Source organism: Amborella trichopoda, chromosome 12 (assembly GCF_054954075.1).
Source record: "Amborella trichopoda isolate Santa Cruz 75 chromosome 12, AtrichopodaSantaCruz75HAP2 v2.0, whole genome shotgun sequence".
Taxonomy (NCBI): domain Eukaryota; kingdom Viridiplantae; phylum Streptophyta; class Magnoliopsida; order Amborellales; family Amborellaceae; genus Amborella; species Amborella trichopoda.
This window is the reverse complement of record NC_142347.1, coordinates 4,639,287-4,666,508: the sequence shown is the minus strand read 5'-3', so window position 1 is coordinate 4,666,508 and position 27,222 is coordinate 4,639,287. Positions and strand designations below refer to the sequence as shown.

Sequence of the window (27,222 nt, the reverse complement as noted above, 5' to 3'; positions counted from 1 at the left end):
TTAAAACCACATTTTCTCGACACTATTTGAAGGTGTGCTTTACTTTGCTTGTTCAGAGCCTCGGCTCTATGCAAAGCGAACCATATTTAATATCATGTATACACATATGCCACTAGAATATGCACACATGTCACTTCTTAGTTCGGGACCCGTTTCCACCCTAGGTCAAGTCTGAGTCAAGCAGACCAAGGCCTGAAGTCGACTCAGACCTGACCTACCAGATCTATCAGTTCGTGGTCGTATACCTTACCTATTAGCACCTGTATTTTTGACCAGGGACCATCATTTTCCCAATGTTGTCAGATTCGCTTACGAGATTTCTTCGATTTGGTGAAAAAAATGCAGCAACTCGGTGTTTTGGCCGACTAGGGGAAAGACTCAAGACTTTTTAAAAAAATTCATATAAATAATTTTGATATTATATATAAAATAGGGAAAATTGCTAAAAACCCCCAAAAATATACTTTTTAGACACTTTACCCCTACCCTAAACTTTCTGCATTTATTTTTCTCAAAACCCACCTTTTATAACTAATACCCCCAACTCAAAAAGTTACATCTTTTTTGACAAAAATACCCTCCTTTCACATGAGAAATCATTTTTGAATCCCAATAAAAAGAAACGCTGGACCGCATTTGTACAACGCCGGACTGCTCAGCTAATGTACTCCCAAAATTCCGGACTGCCATATCAAAACACCGACTGCCCCTTCGAAATGCCGGACCGCAACTCCAAAATATCGGACAGTCACTACCAAATGCCTTGACCGCCCATTCCAACAAAGAAAATAAACACCGGATCGCCCATTCCAACAAAAAAAATCGCTGGACCGCCCATTCTAGCAAAAAAAATCACCGGACCACTGGTTCAAAATGCCGGACTGCCTTCTCTAACGAAAGTAATTTGTTCTACGAGGGAAGGGTATTTTCATTCAAGATAAGTGAATTTTTTGTGCATGGGTATTAGCTAGAAAACATCATTTTGAGGTTTACGTAGATATTTCTTTTCTGACCTCAACTGCCCCAAGCTTCGGCATTTGATAAGTTCTAATTTGAATATGTTTTTGGTGTTGTGGACGATGAGGTCCCCCTTCTCACAGGGAGGAAAAAAAGGAGAAGAATTTTTTACTTTCTAGCTTCTTCTTTACCTCCTCCCCTCTCTGCCTCATTTAGAAGAAGAACGATGGTTTTGTATTTTGATGATTTAAAAATCGGAGGTTCAGATCAAGAAATGTCAATGTAGATCATGAATCGTTGATCATGCTCTGGGACTTCTTGTCCATAACCTGGAATTGGCTTGGTACAGAGTGACTTGCGTGAGAGAAATAGGTGAACCACACGAGGAACTTTATTTTTTTGTTATTTTTATTTTTTAATCTTTCAAAATTTAGAAGTATTATTTTGTTTTTTTCGTTTGTCACCCAAAGAATCGGCAAATCGGTTGAGCTTGACCAATTCGGGTACATCATCTCGCAATTTTGCTTTTTTTAGACCATACCATCGACGACTCTATACGTCTTCGTATCTTTTCTCACCACTTCTAACCATGCCCTCGATGCCAACCACACCCTCAATACCAGTAACTTATATAAGTTTCAAATCATTGGTTTTTTACCAAAATGCTTTTTAATTGGCTAACTATTAAAAACCTCCTATGAATTAATACAAAACGAAAACAATTCAATCCTCTAGAGGAAGTATACTGGAAACGTAATCCCGCATGTAAATATTTGCATATGGGTTAAAATTTGTAGATTTTCTATGTTTTGTCCCAATTGTCAATCTTAAAAAATAAAATAAAAAATTTTAAAATTTACATAAGACAAATGGTCCAGGAAGCGTTTGCTCATAGCTGGGTTCTTAAGTAATTTTTTTTTGATTAAATTATTATTCATATTGTGAATTTAAACAACTAAAACTTGTCTATCCAGATCAAAATTGGTCGATACAGATTGAGATTGGTGGGTGGATGATCTAGGTCTATGTTACACCTTCAGAATTGCTTGATTTATGTCATTTCTAAATTTTTATCATTATTCCTTTTTTTTGTTTCTTTGTTATTGGACCCAAAGACTCGCCCGAGTTTGCCATGGTTTTAGAACACTGGGTGAATTGATGATGTTTTGCAAAATTTTATAGAAAAGGAATCCTCCTGGGCAGGTGTCTTGCGACGACGGGTGTACTCTACTCTACCGTGGGAGTCGACTATGATCTCCAACACAAAATATTTCGTCATTTCTTTTCTTTGATATTGTTTATTGTTATTGTCTGGTGGTAATTTTCTTTGTCAACACCAAATAGGAATTTTATGTTCTTAAGAATGCAGGTTGAGACATTTAAAGAAGGGGAGTGATATTATGTCACCGTATCATTATAATATAATGAAACCAAGCACAAAGGAAACGAGATCTTGATCAAGTACACAAAAATTCAATCATATTTCATTGAATTGAGATGGGACATTACAAGCCAAAATACACCTGACTTTATATCAAGGGAGAAAAATGGATAAATACATGCGAGAAAATTGTGAATACAGTCATTTCTAGAATGAAAGGGAGAAGAAAGGAAACAATAAAGTGAATGAGAGGATCATGAAACATTCATCTAGCTTGGAAATTAAGGGTGCGAATGGATAAGGCAAAGACAAGGGCGAAGAGGATGGCATAGCCAACAACAACACAGGCAACCCAAGGCAGCATGTCATAATCAAATCCATATGAAGCATTGAGGAAGTCGCGTAGCGGTACGGGGTTGCCCTCGGACGTGAGCAACTGCTTTGTCACATTTCCAAACTGAGACACCATCAAACCGTAAAGTGTCCAGGAGACGGGACACCCCCAGTAGTACCACCTCCACCAGCCGGGGATGCTCTGCAAACATGGGAATGGCCATGAAGTTCTCACAAATGATCTATACATTGTTATGGAAGTTGTTATCTCTATTTTGCTAATGTCATAGCATTTGACCTTTGTTTTTTATAAGTTAATTGGAAAGAACTTAGAATTTAGACTTCATTCGACATAAGTTTAATGAAAGTAATAAAGAGCCATACAAGGAAGGCTTATGTGGTCCTCTATTGGAGCTAACCTATACAACATGATATTTTGAAGGAAAAAACATAGTTATGTTGGCTGGATTGGAATCCTAGTTTCAAGAAAATATGAAGCAATTATATTTTAAATTAAATAACCAGGAAAACGAAAGATGTGTAATTCACTTACAGTGCGTGGGAGCAAGAAGCCAGTGAAGAGCATCCATACACCATAGAATGCAGAAGAAAGAATGGAGGCAAAAGTAGCATTGGGAGTTAAGGCCACAGTCATCATCCCGTAATATGTGTAGTAGAGGAAGGTAAAGAACATGAAGAAGAAAAACCACAAGAACTTTGCCAAAGTGAACTCGAATCCGATCATACAGTACACCACCACCCCATATACAGCTGTTTGTACAAACACATAAGGCAGTTCCACCAAAACCTACAAACACCATTTCACTTTCATTGCCATTGCCATCAAAAGATATACCTGTATTTTCTTTTTATCAAAGTTGTGAGTTGTTGAATTTGTTTCATACCTGAGCCAAGGCATATGGAAGGGCTGAGAACATCCCAGCTGCTCTCTCCCTATAGAATACACTTCTCTCTATGTCGACCACTGGCTGAACTGAAGATGCATTATTCACCCCGAGGAAGAGAACCGCAGAGAACATGGAACCCATCGCATTGAGGAAGTCTTGTTGCTGCTCTCTATGTTTTGACCATTCGTGCAGCACAGTGACGTTAGAACAACAGTGAGTTGGAATGCATAAAGTACTAGCATGGAAGGCAATATAAATATCTATCTTGAACATTCTTGGTTAGGTAGTTTAAGAAGACATTCTCAAGTGCTAGTTTTTATAGTTAAATTTTAAGAAAAAGCTTTGGAAAATTTGAGAAAAATGGAAGCATAAAGAAAATTGTTAAAAAAAAATTTGAAACTTGCGAGACAATTCAATCATAATTTTTTCTTTTGGACCAGAAATGGAGAAAGAAGAGAATGCTTACATCTTGCTTCCCATGTCCCAGAATATGCTGCCAAACAGGAGGGCGGCTACCAGGGTGAAGAAGAAGCGTACTGCATTGTATTGAGGGTTTCTCCAGTAGGACCAGTGTTGCTTCCAGAGGCAGGCCACAGCTTGCACCATGAATGGCTGTGAGAACTGGGTCTCGAAGTGTAGGTCTTGAGACCCTGGTGTTGGCTTGCTCAACTCCTCAATCAATGCCATATTCCTCCTACAATTATGGGGGAAGTAGTAATCTTAAGACGAAACACTAAAATTTCCCAAGGAGATCAAAAGGGAGGATCACGAGTGACTTCATCATAGAGACAGAGAAGAACTAAGGCAACTACTCACTCATATAGAGGAGAATTGGCATAAATGTTGGCGAAATCCTCCTGAAGTCGATTCTCAGAGGCTATGGAGGTGACCTCTAGCATCCAAGTTGCAGGATTATATCCTGAGGTTATCTCGGGGACACCTTCGATTGATTGGAAGTAGTCGGTGAGTTGTTGTGAGTTCGTCCCCAATGGGCCTGCGTAGATAACTTGTCCTCCTCGTTTCATCAAGAAGAGCTGAGAACATGAAAATTTGTTTGTAGGATTACATAGGAACGAATGGATAGAACATATTAAAGGCAGAATTCCAAAAACTAAGTATTTGTTTGTCTGCGTGTGCGCGCGCACGCGTGAGAGAGTACATACCTCATCAAAGGACTCAAATATGTCAATGCTAGGTTGGTGTATGGTGCAGACCACGGTGCGGCCTGTGTCCACTGTATTTCTTACAGTCCTCATGACAATGGCGGCTGCTCTAGCATCGAGCCCCGAGGTAGGCTCGTCCATGAAGATGATGGAGAGGGGTTGGCAATGAGCTCGACCCCAATTGTCAGTCTTTTCCTTTGCTCTGTGGAGAGGCCATTGACCCCTGGCACGCCCACTAGAGCCTCCCTCAGGTTGTTCAGCTCCACCAGCTCCATTACCTCCTCGACAAAGGCCTGGGTATCACAATGATAAATTTCTAGTTACTTAGACAACGCTCCATTTTTTATAAGAAAATACAACTCCGTAAAAGAAACTAGAATTTGACCCTTTATTGTAGAAATATTTAGAGATTTTGTACCAGGATTAATTTCACTGCCCAAAATTAAGTCGAGGGAAAGGCCAATAGCTAATTTAGCAGAGATCCCAGTTAGATATTTTCTGTCCAATATAGTTTGGAAGATATGGAGTTGATTGAGGAAAAATTTCGAGCACTATAGTCTTTCTTGTGTTGGACCATTGAACAATCCTAGATGCTTTAAATGGAGAGACAAAACTCTTAATACTTATTCCTAAGGGTGCAATAATCGAATTTGTTCTACATTGGTGTGCTTTGCTTGGTGGTTAGGATATTAGGGGCTGCAACACATTGTCCAAGGTTCAAATCCCATTGCCGAACTTCCAAAAACAAGACAATCAAATTTGGAATTTGAGGAGTGTAGCCTTTCAAGTGTGCGATTGGACATCAGCTGGGAGTCGCAACCAGGCAGAGAAGAGAAGCGACTCATGGACAGTGAGATTAGGGGAGTGAATATCATTCTGCTCACAGTAACCAGAAATACGGGCAAAGGTCTCTTGCTTCTTTGAGTAGCCAGAGATGGAAATGGATCCTTCAATGTAGCCACCAGTCTTACGCCCGGCAAGGACATCCATGAGTGTTGTTTTCCCTGCTCCGCTCACACCCATCAGGCATGTCAGCACGCCTGGCCGGAAGCTTCCGCTCACCCCTTGCAACAATTGCAATCGGTCTTGTTCTTCCCCATGAGCCTTCATTTCCTGCACACCTAGGCCTTTCAGTTCACTATCTTTTTTTTGGGGGCTATCGACATAATTATCATCAGGATCATTTTAGTATCCACTATTAACTGCTACTACTTCTACCACTACTACTAGTAAATTGGGTCAAGAAGATCTTGGCATACGGCTGGCATGTCGACAAATACTTGATCTCCTTGAAGGCCAACGCAAGCGGTTTGAATGGTAGCACCATTCCTTTCTTCTCTTTCATTCCATTTGTTGTAGTAGAGTCTCCTACAAGGAGAGAAACACATGACAAAGAGTGAGACCTTTTAAATTTTTCTGGGTAAGTAATAGGATCCAAACTACACTTTCGATGTTGAGAAAACGAGCATATCTCCCTCTATGACTTCTCTACTTACCAAATACTTTTCCATTCAGATGTCCATTGACCTTAATTTGGTCTTCATGCTTCCCCTCTGATGTATCCTCTGTGATAGATGCCTGAGGCTTCCCAAGAGCTGCATAATGAAACAATTTATGTTTTTTTCCCATTAACTTCTTTTCATTTCGATCAATTAACAGTAGAAACAACAAAAGGTGAAATTGAAATGTTGTACTCACGGTCAAGATACTTTAAAGCTAAGGTGTAAAGGATGTTGAAGAGGACGTTGTAACCCATGAGAGCCCCAATCCCAATCCAATACCAATTTGCTTCAGTGAAAATCCCTCGAATCTTCAAGAGTAGCTGGCCTATGTGGACACCATTCTATTGCACATGTACAAGATAGTTAGCTAGTTCCTCCATGCACTCTTTTATCCTAATCTACATGAACCAAAAAAGTTTTAAAGGGATTTTTTGCGTATTTCATGTTAACCTGTATCCATCTATTTGATAGGAACTCATTTACAGCCACAGCATTCTGAGCATACATGAGAGGAGAAGACCAGTATCCCCATTTCCACCAGTTGTAGATGTCCTCTGCCAAAATTTGGATAATAATTTATTTATAATGGTGTGCATACTTTTGTAATATAAACTAAAGCAAAATAGCGCAGAGACAGTTACAATATGAACATTGTACATAATCAAATGTTACTACATCCATGATACATTACCTCTTGAGACAATGAAGCCTCCCAAGACAAATATCACCAATAGCGCAAATGCTCCAAATGTGTTCGAAATGATTTGGTTTCGACCTAGTGCCCCGATAAAGCGGAAGAGAGACAAAGACGATGCAGGTTGAATAGCAAAAAGAATTGCCTAAAGAATCTGAAAACAGGAAAACCATAGGCAATTCATTGTCAATTCTAACATTACAATTAACAAAAGAAAGACAAAAAGAGCAAACAAAATTCACAAGATTAATTTAAATTAAAAAAAATAAAATTCATGAGCTTTGGTAGGGCAGAGGAGGATGAATTAACCTGCTCGGGTTTGGTGCTAATCCAACTGAGTAATAGGTTATAGCTACCCATACGAAGGACTCCAGTAAAGAGATGGGTATCCTCATGAGAAATGTGGGGAGAGTATAGGCCCAAGCAGGGAAGAACTTTGCATCTCTTTGCTTGTAAAATACAGGCAGCTTCACTATCGTCATTTGCAATTCTGCTAGACCATTAAACATCGCGTTCACGAGCCCAAAGAACAAAACTCCCATGTACTTGGACCCATTCCATAAGGTCTTGTTTCCCATCTCTGTGCGGAGGAAGACTGTCGTAGTCATGGTAGCGACAATGGCTATCTGTGAAGAGCAATACAAGGTCCATCAAATGAATGATTTTCATAGATAAACCGTATGATTCACCAACTCTTTCATTCAATATCAAGGGAAAGAGAGAGAAACCATTAGTATCCTCTCTCTGTTTCTCTATCTGTCCTCCTATATATCTATCTAAAATGAAACCAGAGAAAGAACATAAGAGTGAATGGTTGGACCTGAATAGCTTTGAAGATGAAGATGAAGGCACTTCTCTTCATAAGGAGCACTTCTCTATCAAAGCAAGCCTTGAAGAGCTCCATCTTGGTTAGGCCATACTTGTTTCTAACTAGGGCGGCAGGGTGGCACTTGGACTTGTCATAGGGCACCGAGAGACCAGATTGCATCTCCCTGCCGACATGGAAGGACTCGAATGCATCTGCAAATTCTTGTACTGGGATATATCTGTAGCGTTGATTCTTGTCGAACCAGTATTGCTCTTGATCCTTCCTTGATGTCACCTGTATTGGCAGTCAAGTGAGAGAGAGAGAGAGAGAGAGAGAGAGAGAGAGAGAGAGGACCTCTTGCAAGAAATGAGAGTGACAGAAGATATTAGGAATTACACTGATTCAAAATTTTCTAGGTGTCCTACAGTCCAGTTTTTTGTTATTAAGGTATTGTTCAGTGTTCAAAAATTCAGCTGAGTACACGGTTAAAGCTCAGGGTAATTGAGAAACTAAAAAGTATGATAATTTTATTCGATAGCGAATCCATGTATAAATCCTGTTTGTGTGATTTGGATGTATGACAATGATCTGTGAGTTTTTCTTGCTCGATTTTCATATTTTCTAGGAATTTGGCTGAAGTCCAGGGGTCAAGGTGGCTAGGCACAACAACATAATGTCTTTAGTTCTGTTCATGCCACAAGTAGGGGATCCCTTCCCCACTGAACTACCCAAAAAGTAAGGTTTTATATATATATATATATATATATATATTTGAATTATTTTGAATATCTTAACTTTTAAATGAATATTTCTATGTCCCTGTTTTATATATATATTTTAGATTATTTTGAAATTTTATATTGTTTTTAGTTTAGTTTGAGTTTTTCCCTATTTTTATTTTCTTTTTTTTGGGTTTTTTAAGGGCTCTTTTATCTGTGTGCACTACTTACACGTGTTCACTTGGACTCACTTGAGTAATTCGGCTTCGGCTGTAGCAATAGCCAATTCCGGGGCCCATGCCGAGTTCCAAAATATTGGAACTCTTTAGGTTCACAAAGTGTTGAATCATGGATACTCATCTCTTTAGTAAAAGTAGATTAACCACTGGATAAAGTTTTATGTTTAAAAGCAAAATAAGTTGAGTTGAAAGCTATGAGAATCATTCGCGGTTCATTTGCCATGTTTACCGTAAGGCTAATTTGGTGGTCGATGTGCTTGTCAAAAAGGCTACAGTTTTTGCGGAGGCCACCATTTGGCACTCTAGGCCTCCAAATGTTTTTAACCTTCCTTTATTTCATGACACAATTATCTTATTGTAGGGTTATAAGATAGTACGATATAATTTTTCCTATCTTTTATTAATGAAAAATGGATAGCGGGCTTTCTTCCTGATTTACCCAAACAAAATAAAAGTCATGACTCGTAGAAAGACCATAGTGTCTGTAATAGTTTCGTTGGCTTCTCAGACACATCATTGGTTTCTCAGTCCCTGTGGTGCAAGATTCTAGATTGAAAGTCATTCTATATGTAGACTGTAAACTCTTAGACGGATACAGAAGGTTGCCTTAACAATAGGACGGGTTAAGTGAGAATGAGAGGCAATTGAAACTCTTGCAGTAAGAGAGAGAGGTTTTACCTCCTGCAAGAAATCGGCTACTCCTTTCCTTTCGGGACATCGGAATCCCATCATGTGGAAGAAGTCGAGAATTGATTCTCTCGGTCCATGGTACACAACCTGTCCCTCACAGAGAAGGATGATGTCGTCAAAGAGATCATAAGTCTCCGGTGCCGGTTGCAAGAGAGAGGCAACAAGGCTTCTAGAGAAGACATGAACAAATTGTCGGAGGCAGTTTACGATTTGGAAAGTGGTGGAGGAGTCGAGCCCTGTTGATATCTCGTCCATTAACAGAGCAGTCGAGGGCCCTACCATCATCTCTCCTGTCGTGACGCGTTTCTTCTGACCGCCTGATATCCCCCTCCTCATGTCGTCCCCGACCATGGTCTCCGAGCACACCTCCAGCCCAAGCAGCTGCACACACTTCCTAACTTAATTTTCTCACTAAAACATCTCATTCTCTTTAACATATCCCAAATATGCTAATCTAAATTTGAGTTGTAGGGAGAAAGGGAGAGGAGAGTGTCTTATTTGGGGTGCCAAATCTTAAGTATATAGTCGGTCAGGATGCTTGATTTTTGTCCTTCCAATGCAATTGCCTACAAAAGAAGAAGAAACAGTGGGTGAATTGAGACTGCTAATACCATGACTTCTTTCTGGGTTAGGTCCGTTTCATTGCTATGTTACCTTCATGAAAAAATCAATATCAGGGTCTGGTTTTATGGATTGATCCTTCTCTCTCCTTGAAAGCTCCGCAAGAACGGCTACAAAAACCGGTGGCTTTTAAGCAGAGCATTCCATCAAAATCAGCAGCAAAAAATAGAGTTTGTTAGAGAGAGACGAACCATATCTGTTTCCTACGCCTTGGCATCGAGCAGAGAAATCCATGGTCTCTCGGACTGTCATCTCTCCAATGTGCAGATCGTTTTGGCTGATGTACACCGACGTCCTCTGCGGCACAAACTCCCTCATACTGTGCCCATTGTACGTCACCTTGCCCAAAACCTGTCAAAACACACCCAAAGAACTGAAGTTTCTCTCTTTTTCTCTCTAAAAAGTGCCAAATTTTGGAGATGAAATTGTAGGAAGAGTGAACCCACCTTGAGGCTTTTGTCCAATTTTCCTGCGAGAGCCAAGAGGAGGGTGGTCTTTCCAGCCCCTGGAGGGCCTAGTAGCAGGGTCATCCTGTCATCACACCAACACACATTGTTTGAGAGAGAGAGAGAGAGGGAGAAAGAGAGAGAGAAGTAGTTTTGTCTATCCACCTTCCGGGTTTTATCACTCCGGTAATTCCCTTGAGAATTGTCACGGGCTTCTTCTTGCTCTTGAGCAACTTCAGGAAACTCATAAAGCTCTGCCAACAACATGTCTCTCTTAAGTGAATATGGAATTGAAAGCACAGGTATTGCAGAAAGTTGTATGTTTTCTTAGGTGATTCCAATGGTTTTTTTGGTCACGATTGTTCGAAGTGAGACCATTCGTGGAATTCATAATTACTCCTAGTTATTAGATGTCAATTTGGATGTCATATTTTTTTTTTTTTAACTTGAAGTCTAGTCCAAAACACGCTTATAATCACTGCATTTAAAATCTGACATATGAGAGTGATTCTGACCTCTTTGTATTAAAAATATATGGTCGATTTATATACTTTTTCTTTTCAATTATTAAGGCCATTATAGGTCTCTCAAGAGAACAATTTAAGAATTCAAGGATTTTTAAGTTCGAATGTATTTTCTCTGATCCCAATACAATCATGTAGTAGAGAGAGTAGGCACGCATTGAGGAGAGTGGGCAAAGCCCTCCCTCCCAAGTAAGCCTCTGCGTCCACCCTGAGTTGCTCATATCTGATCTCAACCTCCGGCATGTTATATTCACTCTGCAAAGCCAAAGCCAAAGCCAACCACCATTAGATAGGAAGAGCAAACATGTGTGAGATATAGATATATATATATACCTGTCTATGCGCTCGCGGAGCTTCTTGACGAAGATTTCATTATCCTGCTGGTTTGTACCTTTATTCTGAACCATGCAACTTACTCTCTCTCTCTTCATTCATTTTTTGAGTCAAATCTTGTGCTCAATGTGAGTGATAATTGGCCATATGCTGTTGAATATGCAGCAATGTTTCACATACTGTTTTTTTTTTTATTTTGATATTATTAATGTGCCATTGGCTTGCTTAGAATGTTATTGGTTTGCAGAAGTAGATCAAGCATCATTTGATCTCATTTCGAGTCAAATCTTGATGCTCAATGTGTGTGATAATTGGCCATGTGCTGCTGAATATGTAGTAGCGTTTAACACACTATTCTTTAGCTGATTTTGATATATTATGTTGTTATAAGATTGCTTAGAATGTCATTGGTTTGCAGAAGTAGATCAAGCTCTATTTGTTCTTATTTTGAGTTGCTGAATGTGAGTGATTTGTCCATATGCTACTGAATATGCAATAATGTTTAACACACTATTGTTTATCTGATTTTGATATCATTATGATGTTATTGGCTTGCTTAGAGTGTCATTGGTTTGTGGAAGTAGATCAAGCATCATTTGATCTCATTTTGAGTCAAATCTTGGTGCTCATTGTGTGTAATAATTGGACATATGCTGATGAATATGCATCAGTGTTTAACACACTATTTTTTATCTGATTTTGATATCATTATGATGTTATTGACTTGTTTAGAATTTTATTGGTTTGCAGAAGTAGATCAAGCACCATTTGATCTCATTTTGAGTCAAATCTTGGTGTTGAATGTGTGTGATAATTGGCCACATGCTCCTGAATATGCAATAGTGCTTAGCACATTATTTTTTATCTAATTGTGATATCATTATGATGCTATTGGCTTGCTTAAAATGTCATTGGTTTGAAATAGTAGATCAAGCATCATTTGATATCATTTTGAATCAAATCATAGTGTTAAATGCGTGTGATAATTGGTCATATGTTGCTGAATATGTAGCAATGTTTAACAAATTGGTTTTTATCTGATTTTGATATCATTATGATGTCATTGGCTTGCTTAGAATATTGTTGGCTTGCAGAAATAGATAGAGCATCATTTGATCTCATTTTGAGTAAAATCTTGGTGCTAAATGCGTGTGATAATTGGTCATATGCCATTGAATATGCAAAAGTGCTTAACACACTATTTTGTTATCTGATTTTGATGTCATTGGCTAGCTTAGACTGTCATTGGTTTGCAGAAGTAGCTCAAACATCATTTGATCTCATTTTTTGAGCCAAATATTGGTGCTAAATGCGTGTGATAATTAGTCATATGCTGTTGAATATGCAACAGTATTTAACACATTGTTTTTATCTGATTTTGATATCATTATGATGTTATTGGCTTGTTTAGAATGTCATTGGTTTGCAGAAGTAGAGCAAGCATCATTTGATCTTATTTTGAGTCAAATCTTGGTGCTAAATGCAAGTGGTAATTGGTCATATGTTGCTGAATATGCTGCAGTGTTTAACACACTATTTGTTATCTGATTTTGATATCATTTTGATATCATTATGATGTCATTGGCTTACTTAGAATGCCATTGGTTTGCATAAGTGGATCAAACATCATTTGATCTCATTATTTGAGTCAAATCCTAAATGCATGAGATAATTGGTCATATGCTGCTGAATATGTAGCAGTGTTTAACACACCTATTTTTTGTCTGATTTTGATATCATTATCTGCTCCACTAATGTGAAACAATAGCTATAGAAATAAGAAATGGGATTAGAACTGTTTGCCTTTCCCATACATTGATATAAATCTGTAGACACCCCTATTTTTAAAATTGACAAAATTCCATGATTTTCCTAATCTTAGAAAAACCTAGGACCACACTATTTTAGAAGGCCCCTAAACCATAGACCACCATAATCCATGGTCCCAATCCTATGATCCACACCTAGCAAATCTCATAGTTTTTAGTAGTTAGTCATCTACACCTAGTAAATCCCATAGTTTTTAGAAGTTATCCATTCCACACCCATGGTTTTAGTAGTTATCCATTCTACACATAAAAATCTCATAATTCTTAATAGTTATCTAATCTACATCCCTATTAGGTCTATAAGAAAAGGAAACTAGCGTGCTAAGGGGGAGAGAAAGGGAAGAGATGGGAGAGAGAGGTGGGATATGGGAGGCTAGAAAATCTAGAGAGAGAAAGAAACTAGAAAAAAGAAATCTTAGAGAGAGAGAGCTCAGAGAAAAAGAAAGAGAGGGAGAGAGAGAAAGATAGAGAGCCCAGAGAGAGAAAAAGCCGGTTAGCAAACCTAAGACCTAGGAAAACCCTAGCTCTAAGCCACCCTTAGATCAAGAAATCCAACCAAGCCAAGGCTTGGTCAAAAGTTGAAGAGAGACAAAAGAGGACACACGGCATAAACTCAGCCGGTCTTGATATGGGCAAGGTTTTAAAGCCTCAGGTTTGCAAGGTCAACTGGCCTGGCCAGGTATTTTTCTCATTCTTTTTTTCTTTTATTTTTTTAGTTATTTTGTTACATCTAGGATTTTATGTTTATTTTATTCTTTCTTGCTTTTTGGATTGATGCTGACTCTGCCATTGATCTGAGAGCGGATCTACTCATTTCTGAGTAGATCTAGCCTCAAATCAGAATTTGATTTTCCCCACTCTCTATCACTTTTTTAAAATCAGTTTGTAGTACGGATCTGATGGATCTTCCTATGAAGACTATTTGATTTGCACTGTAAACAAAATAGTTAACATGGTACTATGAACGGTTATCACTGTAGATACATTGTAACAAATTTATATATGAATGGTCAATTGTCCATATGCCTTGTGCATAAGTGGTGCTATCACTCCATAAGATTTAATATTTCTTAATTGTCCATATGCCTTGTTTTTGTTACCTTTTTCCGTTAGTATTTCTTTTCACTATTTATTCATTTATTATTATATTTGTTTGTAAGTAGAAAAAAAAGAAAAAAAGAAAGAGGATTACTCATTGAATTTTGTGATAAGAGCATGTTTATTTTTATGTGTCTGTTTCTTTTCTACTTCTAAAAAGTTGTTTGGGTTCGTGATTATCTCTATTAAAAGAGGCTACTCAACTTCCTATTTTCTTCTCTCTCTACCTACTCCAACTTGTTAAGGGCTTGGATCTGTTCCAAATAATTTTCTTGTGTTTCGGGGGACTGCGTGTCTTTGTTTATTCAGATTTCAATGTTTTCTATTTTATTTCAATCTCCTTGAACTTTTGTGAGTTTTAGACCGAGAGAAAGAGAGAGAAGGGCATAAATATTTTCTTTTGGGATTCTGACTTTAGTTTCCTTGTTTGTTTTAGTTTGTTGTTGTCTTCTTTTATTTCCTCGTAAGGTTTCCTTGTTGTTTATTCATTTTCTTTTATCTTACTAAAAGAAGCAGAGTTTTTGATTAAGAGGTAGAGCTTTCTTTTTGGAGATATTCCATAGTTAACGCTTTGGGTTAATTGTTAACCGTTGGTATTCACGTTCAAAAACATTCTTTGGTCTCTTCTGCTTTAATCTTTTTTTGATATTCATGGAATAATTTTTCTCCTTTGGTATTCATGGCATAGTTCTTCATATCAATAATAGGTGACTTTAAGTTAAGTGGGATGAGGTGTGTGAGTTGTTAAGAGAACTTTGGGGAATAGATAGAAACTCTTTCCTTGAGAGGAGATTTACTTAGATAGCAACTAATCCCTTGAGAGGAAATTTATAAAAGAGTTAGCTAGAGATGGACAGGGAAGGGAGATTGAGAGAAAATAGGGAGAGAAAATGGGGAAGGGAGAGAAAAAGAGTGGGTGTTTGAGGCCATCTTTCTTATCCACTAAAAAAAAGGTATCTTTCGCTAGTTTTTAAAATAAAAAATCACTTTCCTAAAAAAAAAAAAAAAATCAGCAAATGTTTTAGGCATCTTTGTCTAAAAAACAAAAGAAATCTTTTAAAGGCAATCTTGCTTTCAATTTTTTTTTTTGTTTTTTTTAAAGGCATTTCTCATATCTGAAAATTAGGCAAAATGCTATCTTGCTTTCAAAAAAAGAATAAAAAAATTTTGAGGCATTTTTCATTTTTGGAAAAGAAAAATTTGCTTTGCAAGATAGAAAAAACAACTTTTAAAGCTTCTTTGGTTTAAAAAAAAAAAAATCAATTTTGCTATAAAAGTTTTTTTTTGTATGTCATTTCATTTTCACAGAAAAATAAATAAATAAAGAATCTTCTCATAAAAAATAAAATTCAACTTTGGCCTCTCCCTCTTTCCAAAACAAGAAAATTTTTTGTCAAAAAAATAATAATTCTATTTTTCATTTATTTTCTTGTAATTCGATAGTTGCCACTACTTTCTATTTTCATTAAAAAATAAATAAATAAAATTCAGGGTCACCTGTACTCTCTATCTAATTGTGCCCTGATCGAGTCACCCTTGACTTGGGGCACGCTCAACTAGGCACGGGTTGTGTCTGGTTCCACTTTTATTAATTGTATACCTTCTTGGGCGTTGCTTACCAGCACATCTGACTATGCTTTTGGTCGGTCAAAAACCTGATCCGAAGCACACCTCACTTGGCACAATTTGTGCCAAGTGCTCACTCCTTTTTTTTTCTTGCATTGTGTGTTTTCCTGTTTGCTATTTTTCTTTTCACTTGCAAGATTCTTTACACACTCTTGCACACAACGGACTGGGGAAGCTCGGGAAACCAACAAATTTTTTGAAAACTCCAAAAATCCTGCACTAACAGTCATGAGGGAAAGATAGCATTGAGAGCCGAGGAGGTTGAGATTTATGTAACTTTAATTGTGAGCGCCCCTCCATAATCCCTAGCCTCAAAGCAACTCCACACATAGTAGGACTTGGTTGATTTCCATAACAGGAGGCCAGGACCTATGTGGGGACTTACTCAGCCTAACCGCATTTCAATAGTAAGGAACCCACTCAGACCGAGCCCACTTATAGTTTAAGGCAAAGTTTTCGAGTGCATTGTTTGCATATCTCAATTGATTAGTCCTAGATTTTAGTCCGGATCCTCTTTTAGTCCGAGCTGAAACTTTTTGTATCTAAGTCCAGTCTTGTAGCCAGCCTAGCCCAGGTCCGAACCAAAGCCCCCTTTTGGTAACACAACCTTGATCCCGTCCTGGTCCACACCCAGTTTGATTTTCAAAACCTTCTGGGTCTAACTCCAAACTTGTGCCTTGCCTAGCCCAAGTCCGAACTAGGTTTACACCTAGGTCCAAACCTAGGCCCCCTTTTGGTCAAAGCCAAGGCTCGTGCTTAACCTAACCTTCATCCAATTCGGGTCAACAACCGGTCTGTTAACCAACCCTCTAAGTTCAAACTCAAGCTTGTGGCTAGCCTAGTCCAGGTCCGAACCGGGTTCACGCCTAGGTTCAAGCCTAGGTGCCTCCTCGGTCCGAGCCAAGACTCGTACCCATCTAGTTCAGATCTCAGTCTAGGTCCTAGCCTAGGTCTAAGTATAGAGATTCCTCTAGAACTAGACTAGGTTCATCTTAACTTAAGGTTCAAATTGAAACCAATCGAGTATAGCAAGATCCATCAAGTCTGGTCTTTTCTGAGGTCTAGATTCAGAGTTGTTCCTAGACTTAGACTGGGCTCACCTCTATTTGGGATTCAAACATATGTTCATCAAGCCTAATCTAAGTCCATGCCCAAGCTAGGTCCAACCTTTCTAGTCTAGCACAAGTTTAGGAGTTATGACCCAAGATCAAAGCAAAGCAAGGTCCAACCCTATGGTTTCAACCCAGTCTAGATCTAGAGAACCTAGTCAGTCCGAGAGGCATCGTCATAGTGCTCCCTCGCAAATCCAAAGCACTCGTGTTAGTGAATCGAGTCTCAACCCATTTGGAACCATATCTAGCCGTCCAAGCGCCCTCAGGGCAATCATTTGGAAGCCACGAGCCAACAGGTTAAATAGTGCCGTAATACCCTGAACAGTCAAGGGGTTAGGCCAGGGGCAATCCTCCATGACATGGGGGTTAGCCTCAAATCTAGTTGGCCCACCAAGAGTAAGACCCCGGTCTAGATGTATGAGTCAGTCAATCCCAGCTGGGTTAACCCTAATGTTCAATTAGCAGCCCAGCATTCTAGTCGTAGTAATCAGCCAGTTAAATTCTAGTCGTAGTAATCAGCCAGTTAGGGGGCAAGTGGGTTCACACACAGCTAGAGAAAGTCTACCCAAGCAACCCAGCACTAGCAAAAGTCAAAATTTTGACCTAACTCGGTATCAAGACAATCATAAGGTGCATGTATTCTTTAAAGACCTGTTGAACCGAGGGTACACCATCTAATGTAGCCAATCCAAGCAGGTTAGGTCAGAAGCTCATGCTATAAACCATGCCAACTACTTGGCTCAAACCATGCCAACTACTTGGCTATCCATCCGACAACTGGCACACTAAGTTCAACATAGTCCTTAGGCTCAATCCTTGAGGCAACCCGCTACATGGGAAAGCCAGTCTATACAAGCCACATACCACAAATCCAGGTTCAACAGACCATGCAGCAGAGCAAGGTCACGGTTATAACGACGTCTCAATTCACCTACATGAAATGCCTCCAAGACTCTTTAGAGAAATGAGAATATGAGACTTCTCAGCTCCTAAAACCTATGTACAAGAAACTCTAGGACACCTAGAAGATCTACCAGTAACGTTTGTGATGCCACAATTCATAAACAAATTTTTTGGAAAAGAGGATCCTGAGGCACACATCAACATCTACTTATTAATGGTCCATATGTTGCGAGACCTACCCAACCAACTTAAGGTCATGTTTTCGCATGACTTATCAGAGGTGCCTTTGATGTGGCACCAGAGATTCATGAAGGATAACCCTCAATCAATTCCTGACGAAATATTCAGGCGGGGCTAAGACCCATTACCCTTGGTGAGCTAACATCCACTAAATAAAAGTCGAACGAGTCTCCCTTTGAATTTATAACAAGATTCAGAGAGACCGCTACACGAGTCATCGAAACCCCACTCCCTAAATCTGTGAAGGTAAGAATGACATTAGAGAACATGACTTCAGAATATGTCATGTTCTTCAGCAATGGGGCGGTTCCTTACTCGTTTGACCTTATACTTGAGAAAGTAGCGCATTATGAACGGGCTAAGGAGGATGAGGCTATAGTCTTTGATAACTCGACTGGCGAAAGACCCTCTCAAGAAGGAGAGGTGAACATAATCAAGAAAAGCAACCCTTCTACAAACCATTCAAAAGAAAGGACTAAAACTTACTTTACCACATGGAGAATGCAGACTTCCACACCAAGGGAATTCACTCCCATTAATGAGCTTATGACCGATGTCATTAAGACGTTGCTTAAGGCAAGGCTCATAGAATTACTTGTAGTAGCCAGGATTCTTCCCTTCCATGGAGGCGATACATCTCGATGGTGTGAGTGGTATCAAAATTATGCTCATAATACTGAAGAATGTCGAGCTTTCAGGCATAGAGTTCAGAACCTCATTGATAACGATACGATAAGTGTTAAAAAGAAAGAGGTGATTGGTAGAGAAAAAATAGAAACTCTAGATGTCTCGACAAACAGTTCTGATGTCAATCTGATTAACTCAGAAGAATCACAAACTGCACTCAAACCTGAAAAACAGCTACAATGGCCTTGGAGCACAAGAAGAAATCAATTGGACAGTCTAGTAGATGAAGAACAAAACGAGCATAAGCTCACCCAGGAGTTAACCCAAAAAACTTACGAGAAAGGGTCATCACATGTGGAATTCCACTCCAAGATGTAGTCTCGAAAGAGGTACAAGAAGTCCCCATCATCAGTAATCAAACTAGGGCAGATGATCCCTTCAACCTGTACTTCTAAATTCACATAATAAATGAACACACATGTATGATAATGAATCAAACTCGCAAAAGCAAGGTGAACTCGAGCATAAGCTTAACCAAGACTAAGAAACTGTGGAGTTCCAAACTCATGGTGACAAGAAAACCTTAATTCCGGGAGAATAACTCAAGAGGAGGCAGATGAGAAAATTCTTCAAGGAGACTTACTGCCTCAACTATCAAAAGAAGTTGACCTTCTAAAAATTCTAAGAGGCCCACCTGGGCCGTCTTCACAAGACTTCCTAGATGATCCACCCATATGGTGACCAAATTGGGTCACCTCCTCAAGAGGAGAGATTTCTAGAGCTTAACTAGGGCAGGAGCACAACTCCGATAACTGGGGTACGCCCATATCACAAAAGTTCATCTCATGAAAAACAAGTTCCTAACAGAACAGAAAGCCCTGCAGGGGCAACCCCATCAAACTACTAAATAGAGGTAATCTCCTCTCATGAAGAGGGCACAACAGGGGCAGTTAATGAGATTGAGCCCTTGTTTGAAGACTCCCAACGTGCCATAAGGTCATCCAATGTTAACTTAGTCACTCTTCTCCTGCGAGAATCTCCTCCAAGCTCGAGCACTGAGGAGGAGCCTACTACGGAGTTAACCTCCGAAGAGCAAAAAATCTTCAATGAAAAAAAAATAAAAAAGGAGTTGGGTGAGTGATCACCCCTTGCAAGAAACCAAATAGGGCATTCACGCCTCAAACTTCAAAAGGCATTAACGCTTAATGAGTAATACAAATTATCCCATTAACGGGGAATAACTAATGAGCTTATCCATCCATGTAAGGGATTAGGAAACTAAGAGTAATTATTAGTCCCAAAATCAAGGATCAAGTGGGGCAATTCAATAGATAAATCCAAAGGGAGCTCGATGACCATTGTCAAAGAAATATTCGATGCCAACCTGGGGCAAGGGATATCAAAGGATGGCTGATATTAGAACCTCCCTACTACCTGGATAAGGGAAAGATGATCAAATCCTTACATAGTCTTAAAGCGAAATGCCAAAAAAAAAAAACATCGTTGACTCTTCTTCTTCCTCCTCCTCTTCTTTTATCGTCATTTTCTTCTTCAAAAAATAAAATAAAATAAAATCTGCTGGGCCGAACATCCGAAAGGGACCCAGGGGAGAAATAAAAAGGAAAAAAAAAGAAGAAATCATTTGGGCTTAAATTCTAAAAGGAACCCCATGTGTTGGAAAAATGGCTACCAGGCTGAACACCCGAAATGCTGGAAGTGATGAAAAAGAAGAAGTTTTCTCCTTTCCTTCTATTCTCTAAAGTCTTTTATATGTAAACATCTTCTCTTCCTTCATCCTGAATCAGAATAGTGTCAAAAGAAAAATCAATAAGCATTAGCCTGATTGAACTTTGTTAAGGACATCGATCATCTGGACTTTGAAAGGTGAATGGTGGAGGAACTAAATCGGAAATCCAAAGAGACTCTAAACACCCAGGGGCAGTATCCTGTATTTTCAAAACTATGTTTTGCTTGAAAACTCCAAAGAACTCTCCTTTGAATTGAAATACAAGAGTTGAGATTGGAAGATAATGAAATACTTGATGATTCCTCGTCCTGAAGATTCAAGCAAGGAGCCGACACACTCATATGGGGTCTACCAAAGGGGTTAAACCAATGGTTTAAAAACCGGATCGGTGACCCGGATCGGGCTTTTCAAAAACCGATCCGGATCGGCGAATCGGCGATCCGGATCGGCGAATCGGCGATCCGGATCGGAATCGGGTGAATCGGTCAGAATAAAGCTTCAAAAAAATTCAAAAAAATTATTAAAATTCATTATAAATATTGGTTTTTAGGAATTCAATAAAAAATGAGGGTACTCCATTAAGAATTTTCATGTTTTTGAATGAATATGCAAATATTGATATGTTCTTTCCCTGCATGAACCGCCGTTCAGCATTTAATTTACAGTATTTCGTGCTCATCCCTACACTGTTGCTGTTGGGACTCGATATGTGAATAATATGGTTGGGATAGGGTGGCCTCGGAATCATCATCTCTCTCGTTTTCTCTTTGAATAATATGGATTAAAAAAAAAAAAAAACAAATTTTCAAAAAAATCTATCATGGATTAAAAAAAAAATCACAAATTTTCAAAAAATTCTATCATGGATTACAAAAAAAAATTCGATCATGGATTAAACAAAAAAAATCACAAATTTTCAAAAAATTCAATCATGGATTACATAAAATTCGATCATGGATTACATAAAATTCGATCATGGATTACAAAAAAAAACAAACAAAAAAAACAAAAAATTCAATCGTGGATTACAAAAAAAGAAAAAAATAGTTCGATCATGGATTACAAAAAATTCAATCATGGATTACAAAAAACTCTATCATGGGTTACAAAAAAAGCAAAAAACAAAAAATTCAATCATGGATTAAAAAAAAACAAACAAACATTTCAATCATGGATTACAAAAAAAAAACAAACATTTCGATCATATATTACAAAACATTCGATCATGGATTACAAAAAATTCTATCATGGGTTACAAAAAAAAAAAAAAAAACAAAAAAATCGATCATGGATTACAAGAAAAGAAAACAAACATTTCGATCATGGATTACAAAAAATTCTATTATGGGTTACAAAAAACCAAAAAATTCGATCATGGATTACAAAAAAAATCTATCATGGATTACCCAAAAAAAAAAAAAAAAAAAAAAAAAAAAAAAAAATTCCGTACGAATCGCCGATTCACTGTTCGGACTCGCCGATTCCGTACAGTGAATCGGCGATTCACTGTACAGAATCGTCCGGTTCTCTCTAAAACCGGACGATTTCCGATTTTCGGGGCGATCCGGTTCCTTTTTCACTATTTCCGAGTCGAACCGGGCGAGTCCGGTTCGACTCGGCGTTTTTTAAAACGCTGGGTTAAACTGTAAGACCCACATTTAAAAAAAATTAAAAAGAAATAAAAATCTTAAAACTTTCATTTCAAAACTTTTCTTTTAAAAAACACTCCATCGTTTGCATGAGTATAACTGCCAACTACCCTGTCCATCGCTGCATGACGTTAAACTACTTAAAGAGCTATATGGTTGCAGGAGCTAAAACTGCTAACTAAAAATTCGTTTTTCAAAATATCTTTCTCATTTCAAAATTTTCATCATATGCCATATGTTTTAAAAGAACTTTAATTTCTTTGTTAAAATCATGACCAGTTCAAGGCTCTATGTTTTATTTCTAAAAATACTTTTGAAAACGAAGGAGTTTGGACACTAATATATGATGATTACCATGTTGCCACCTCATCTCTCTCTTCAGAATTGACCAAGTAAACCTTTGCCTAAACAAGATAAATCTATAGAAGACCTTAAAAAACCCTAAGAAAATAAAAGAAAGTATCAGGTTTAAGAATTTGAAATTGTGAAAAACCCTTAAAGTTAAGTGGCATGGTCAGAAAATCCAACTCGAGTTTTAAGCTAGTGTAACTCATCGACATATCATGCCGAAAACCCTAGAATGAAAATACCCTAAGTGGGTGAGCGGAAGGCGCAATATCTTGGAAGGATAGTTGGTATGTCCTCTGACTACAATACGTCATGATGAAAATTAAAATGTCTACATTATCTTTGCCACTCACTTGCCCTTTGAAGGACAGGGAGTGCCAAAGAGTGTCTACTTCTTTGGCACTCACCTGTCCCTCGAAGGACAGGGAGTGCCAAAGAGTGGCAACTGTAGACACCACATTTTTAAAATTGGTAAAATTCCATGATTTTCCTAACCTTAAAAAAACCATAGGACCACACTATTTCAGTAGACCCCTAAACCATAGACCACCATAATCCATGGTCCCCATCCTACGACTCAGACCTAGCAAATCTTATAGTTTTTAGTAGTTATCTACTCTATACTTAGCAAATCCCATAGTTTTTAGTAGTTATCCATTCTACACCGAGCAAATCCTATAGTTTTAGTAGTTATCTAATCCACATCCCTATTAGGTCTATAAGAAAAGAAAACTAGCGTGTTTAAGGGGAGAGAAAGGGAAGAGTTGGGAGAGAGAGGTGGAACGTTGGAGGCTAGGAAATCTAGAGAGAAAGAGCCCAGGAAATAAAAAAGCTTAGAGAGAGAGAGAGCTCAGAGAAAACGAAAGAGAGGAAGCGAGAGAGAAAGATAGAGAGACAAAAAGCCGGTTAGCAAATCTTAGACCTAGGAAAACCCTAGCTTTAGGCCACCCTTAGATCAAGAAATCCAACCAAGCCAAGGCTTGGTCAAAACTTGAAGAGATACAAAAAATGACGTACGACATAAACTCAGCCGGTCCTGATACGGGTGAGGCCTTGAAGCCTTGGGTTTGCCGGGCCAACTGGTCTGGCCAAGCATTTTTCTTATGCTTTTTCCTTTATTTTTTAGTTATTTTGTTAGATCTAGGATTTTATATTTATTTTATTCTTTCGTGCTTTTTGGATCGATGCTGGCTATGCCATTGATCTGAGAGCGGATCTACTCATTTCTGAGTAGATCTAGCCTCAAATCAGAATTTGATTTTCCTTACTCTCTATCACTTTTTTAAAATCATTTTGTTGTACAGATCTGAGGGATCTTCCTATCAAGACCTCTCTTGTTTGCATTGTAAACAAAATCGTTAACATGGTACTATGAACGGTTATCATTGTAGATATATTGTAACAAATTTATATATGAATGGTCAATTGTCCATATGCCTTGTGCATAGGTGGTGTTATCACTCCATACGATTTAGTAAATATATAAATTCACTATTTGTCTCCGAAGGAATGGATAACCAATCGTCAACGGCCAGTAAAAATACTGTCATGGGGAGCAAATCACGAAAAGGCGAAACCAGACAATTAGCGCAGTAGAACGTTGCAGAGGAGAATCAATTTATTGATATCTTGTTGAAAGAGGTCAAGAAAGGTAGGGGCCTAAAAAAAGGTGCATGACTCCGAATGATACAATTCATGAAAGGGGCAATTGGAAATTCCTATGACTTAGAACGATTGAAGAATAAATACAAGAAATTTAGGACCAAGTTCATGGAAGTAAAACTTTATCACAATCTGGTTTTGGGTTTGATTATGGGAGAAATATGGAGATTGCTGAACCAGTCCTATGGGCTCAGTATACAGTGGTGAGTTGAAAACCCTTTCATTGTCTATTTCTATGTGGTTATGCAAGTTTCAGTGCAATGTTCCCACAAATTGAATACATGCATATGTTTTATTTACAGGAGAATAGTTTTGTAAAAAGATACAATGGCAAGACTTTACCTTTATACTTCAAGGTCTTAGAGACCATATTTGGCACTGGGGTCACGGATGGAAGGGATGCATTAGGGGGAGGTGGCGTCACTTTGAATAGGCATGACCACCAAGTCACTCAAGGCCCTTCCCATGATACTAATGAAGAAGGTGCCGACACGGCAGCAGTTCATACCCCTAGCACATCTATGCCGGTGGTGGACTTGGGGCGTGATGAGGAGTTCAAGTCTTCCTCATCTGACGACATTATCCTCTCGGGAAAAGAAGCAGCGCTCTCAGCTTCCAACAAGAGCTCAACGAAGAAAATGCAACCGACAACAGATAGCATGGCCAACATATTGCCCATGATGCATGTACCTTGAAGGAATGGGCAGCCGCTACCACTAACAGGAGGAAGCATGATCCTGCAGCTGATGTTGCTACTCAGGCAAGGAAGGGCAGGGAGCAACGCACAAGGATTGTTGAAGACTTACGAAAGGACGGAGAAATATGTGTTGATGTATTCATAAAGGCATCTCGGATATTTTAAGTATCCTCAAGTATAGAGTTCTTTTTGTACCGTGGAGAACCTATAGGGCCGAGTGGCTTGTTGGAGGATGCGGTGTAGAGTATACAACAGTTGTAGTTTTCTCAAAAAAAACAAAAAAAATTGAACCTGACAACTCACCTAACTGTTTCGAGTTTGAAAAGACTGTCGATGGGGTTTCACAAATATTTAGGATATGGATATTCTTATGGGAAAATTGCAGATACCCCTACTTTGGACTTTCTAGACAACTTCCCTCCCAACCAATTTTATTTCGTAACTTTTACTTCAAAATATTTTCTTTTTACAAATACCCTCCAATTAAAAAGTCATTTATTTAGACCAAAATACCCTTATCCGTACAAGCTCGTGTCACATTCCCAACATGAGGTGCAATCGGTTCAATACTTCCAACTGTCGGTCTGGCACTTCCAACTGCCAGTCCAGCATTGTATTCTTTGCTGGTATAGTGTGCACGTGGTTAGGCACAAGGTGCCTTCGATTTGACAAATATTCGATGGGTCCGATTGTGATTTTAGCTCGGTCTGGCACAAGGTGATATCTATCCAGCACTCTTTTACATCGGTCCAACATATTTTTCATGCGGTCCGGTAGCTGTGCATTGGGGTACGGCAGTGGTTTTATTGTAACGGTCCGACAATTTTTTACTGCGGCCCGACACTTAAGCTTTGGTCATTACGCATCCTACGGGGATGTGACGCGAGTTTGTACGGATAAGGGTATTTTCATCCAAATAAATATGAGTTTTGACTGTGGGGTATTTGTCAGAAAAGTATGTTTTGGGGTAAAAGTTGCGATAAAAAAGTTGGTTAGGGAGAGGTTGTTTAAAAAGTCTAAATTGAAGGTACCTATAATTTTTCTTATTCTTATTAACCATTAATCTTTTGGATAAAATTCAATATATAGAAACTCGGATTGGTCAAAAGACAATGGATCTTTAAAAACATTGAAATAAAAATACAAAAATAATGATGAGATACATCGAAATAATAATACAAAAAAAGAAATTGTATACGATGTGACTTATACTTTTCATATCGCAAAAGTCACGAGTCTTGTAGCGTGAATTTGGATTGCTAGATTGTGTTATTTGTCGACAAAAAATTTAAGGACTATTTTCTCGGATTTTGAGCACGAGTCAATAGTGCACCCTCAAATTTGAGGACTACTTCCTCGGATTTTGAGCACGAGTCCATAGTGCACCCTCAGTTGCATGATTTCGTATGCGAGTGTTACAGGCTATTATAACCGTTTTGTACCAAAAAGTAAACAGTTTTATTATATGCCTTTTTGAGACAAACATAATTGCATTATCACTTTAAGAAGTTTTTGAACCATTGAATATAGTCCTTTAGATATCGCTTGAGCTTATCATTATAATCTATGACGTAGAGGCCGAATCTCAAAGTAAATCTGGCCGCCCATTCCCAATTGTCCAAGAGAGACCACACAAAATATCCCTTTATAATGCATCCATCCTCGTAAAATTGGAATTGCCAAAGTTTGGAAGCTTATGGAATTTCAAAGTATTTTGTACCAAATTGGAAAACATTTTTCATGTTCTACGCAAAAATTAAAGTGTGGATTCTATAGAGCCGAAACTCTAAACAATGAAAGTAAAGTGCACCTTTAAATAGTATCGATAAATGTGTTTTCAAAACTAGAAATCTTTGTGATAGCTTTAAAACATATTTTTATCTTTAATTATAAAATTTTAAGCTTAAAAAATAATATAGATTGAGCATATCTATGAAAACTTGAAAATTGACGGTAAAAAAATGCATTACAAGATACACTAATTCTAAAACATGAAATCATTTTTTTTTCTCATGTCTGTACATCATGAGGTCAAGATGATCAATTTGAGAATATTTGAGCATCAAAACAACCTCTTCTAGTGAAATTTTTGAGATCTACCCTAATTTGATTCTTTAGAGCATCGCAATTATATGAACTTTTCCCAAAATTAAAAGGACAAGGTTTCTATGAGTCAACGGAGTCACCTTTTTTAATGAGTCCTCCCTCTAAAATCCATTTTAGATAGAGATTTTAGATTCAAAATTTTGAGGAATGTATAATCTCAACAATGACAAGTAGTAACTTAAAAAAAAGAAAATTAAAAACACAAAAAATAATTTTTTTAACATAATTTTAACACTATTGATTTCAAACTTTTTGGAGCT

General features: G+C 38.2%; 1 pseudogene across 1 annotated transcript in view; it reads right to left on the bottom strand.

Moving 5' to 3' along the window:
* Nucleotides 1-2,410: 2,410 nt before the first annotated feature.
* Nucleotides 2,411-27,222, bottom strand: part of LOC148779379 (ABC transporter G family member 39-like) — a 69,094-nt pseudogene continuing 44,282 nt past the window's right edge. Inside the window, exons 8-22 of the transcript XR_016046179.1 lie at nt 9,383-9,775; nt 7,759-8,040; nt 7,248-7,564; nt 6,936-7,092; nt 6,695-6,798; nt 6,441-6,618; nt 6,239-6,337; nt 6,002-6,110; nt 5,532-5,855; nt 4,743-5,062; nt 4,396-4,613; nt 4,046-4,273; nt 3,577-3,748; nt 3,225-3,479; nt 2,411-2,873 (exon numbers count right to left, since the gene is read on the bottom strand). The product of XR_016046179.1 is annotated as an ABC transporter G family member 39-like (transcript). The remainder of the gene's footprint in view (nt 2,874-3,224; nt 3,480-3,576; nt 3,749-4,045; nt 4,274-4,395; nt 4,614-4,742; nt 5,063-5,531; nt 5,856-6,001; nt 6,111-6,238; nt 6,338-6,440; nt 6,619-6,694; nt 6,799-6,935; nt 7,093-7,247; nt 7,565-7,758; nt 8,041-9,382; nt 9,776-27,222) is intronic.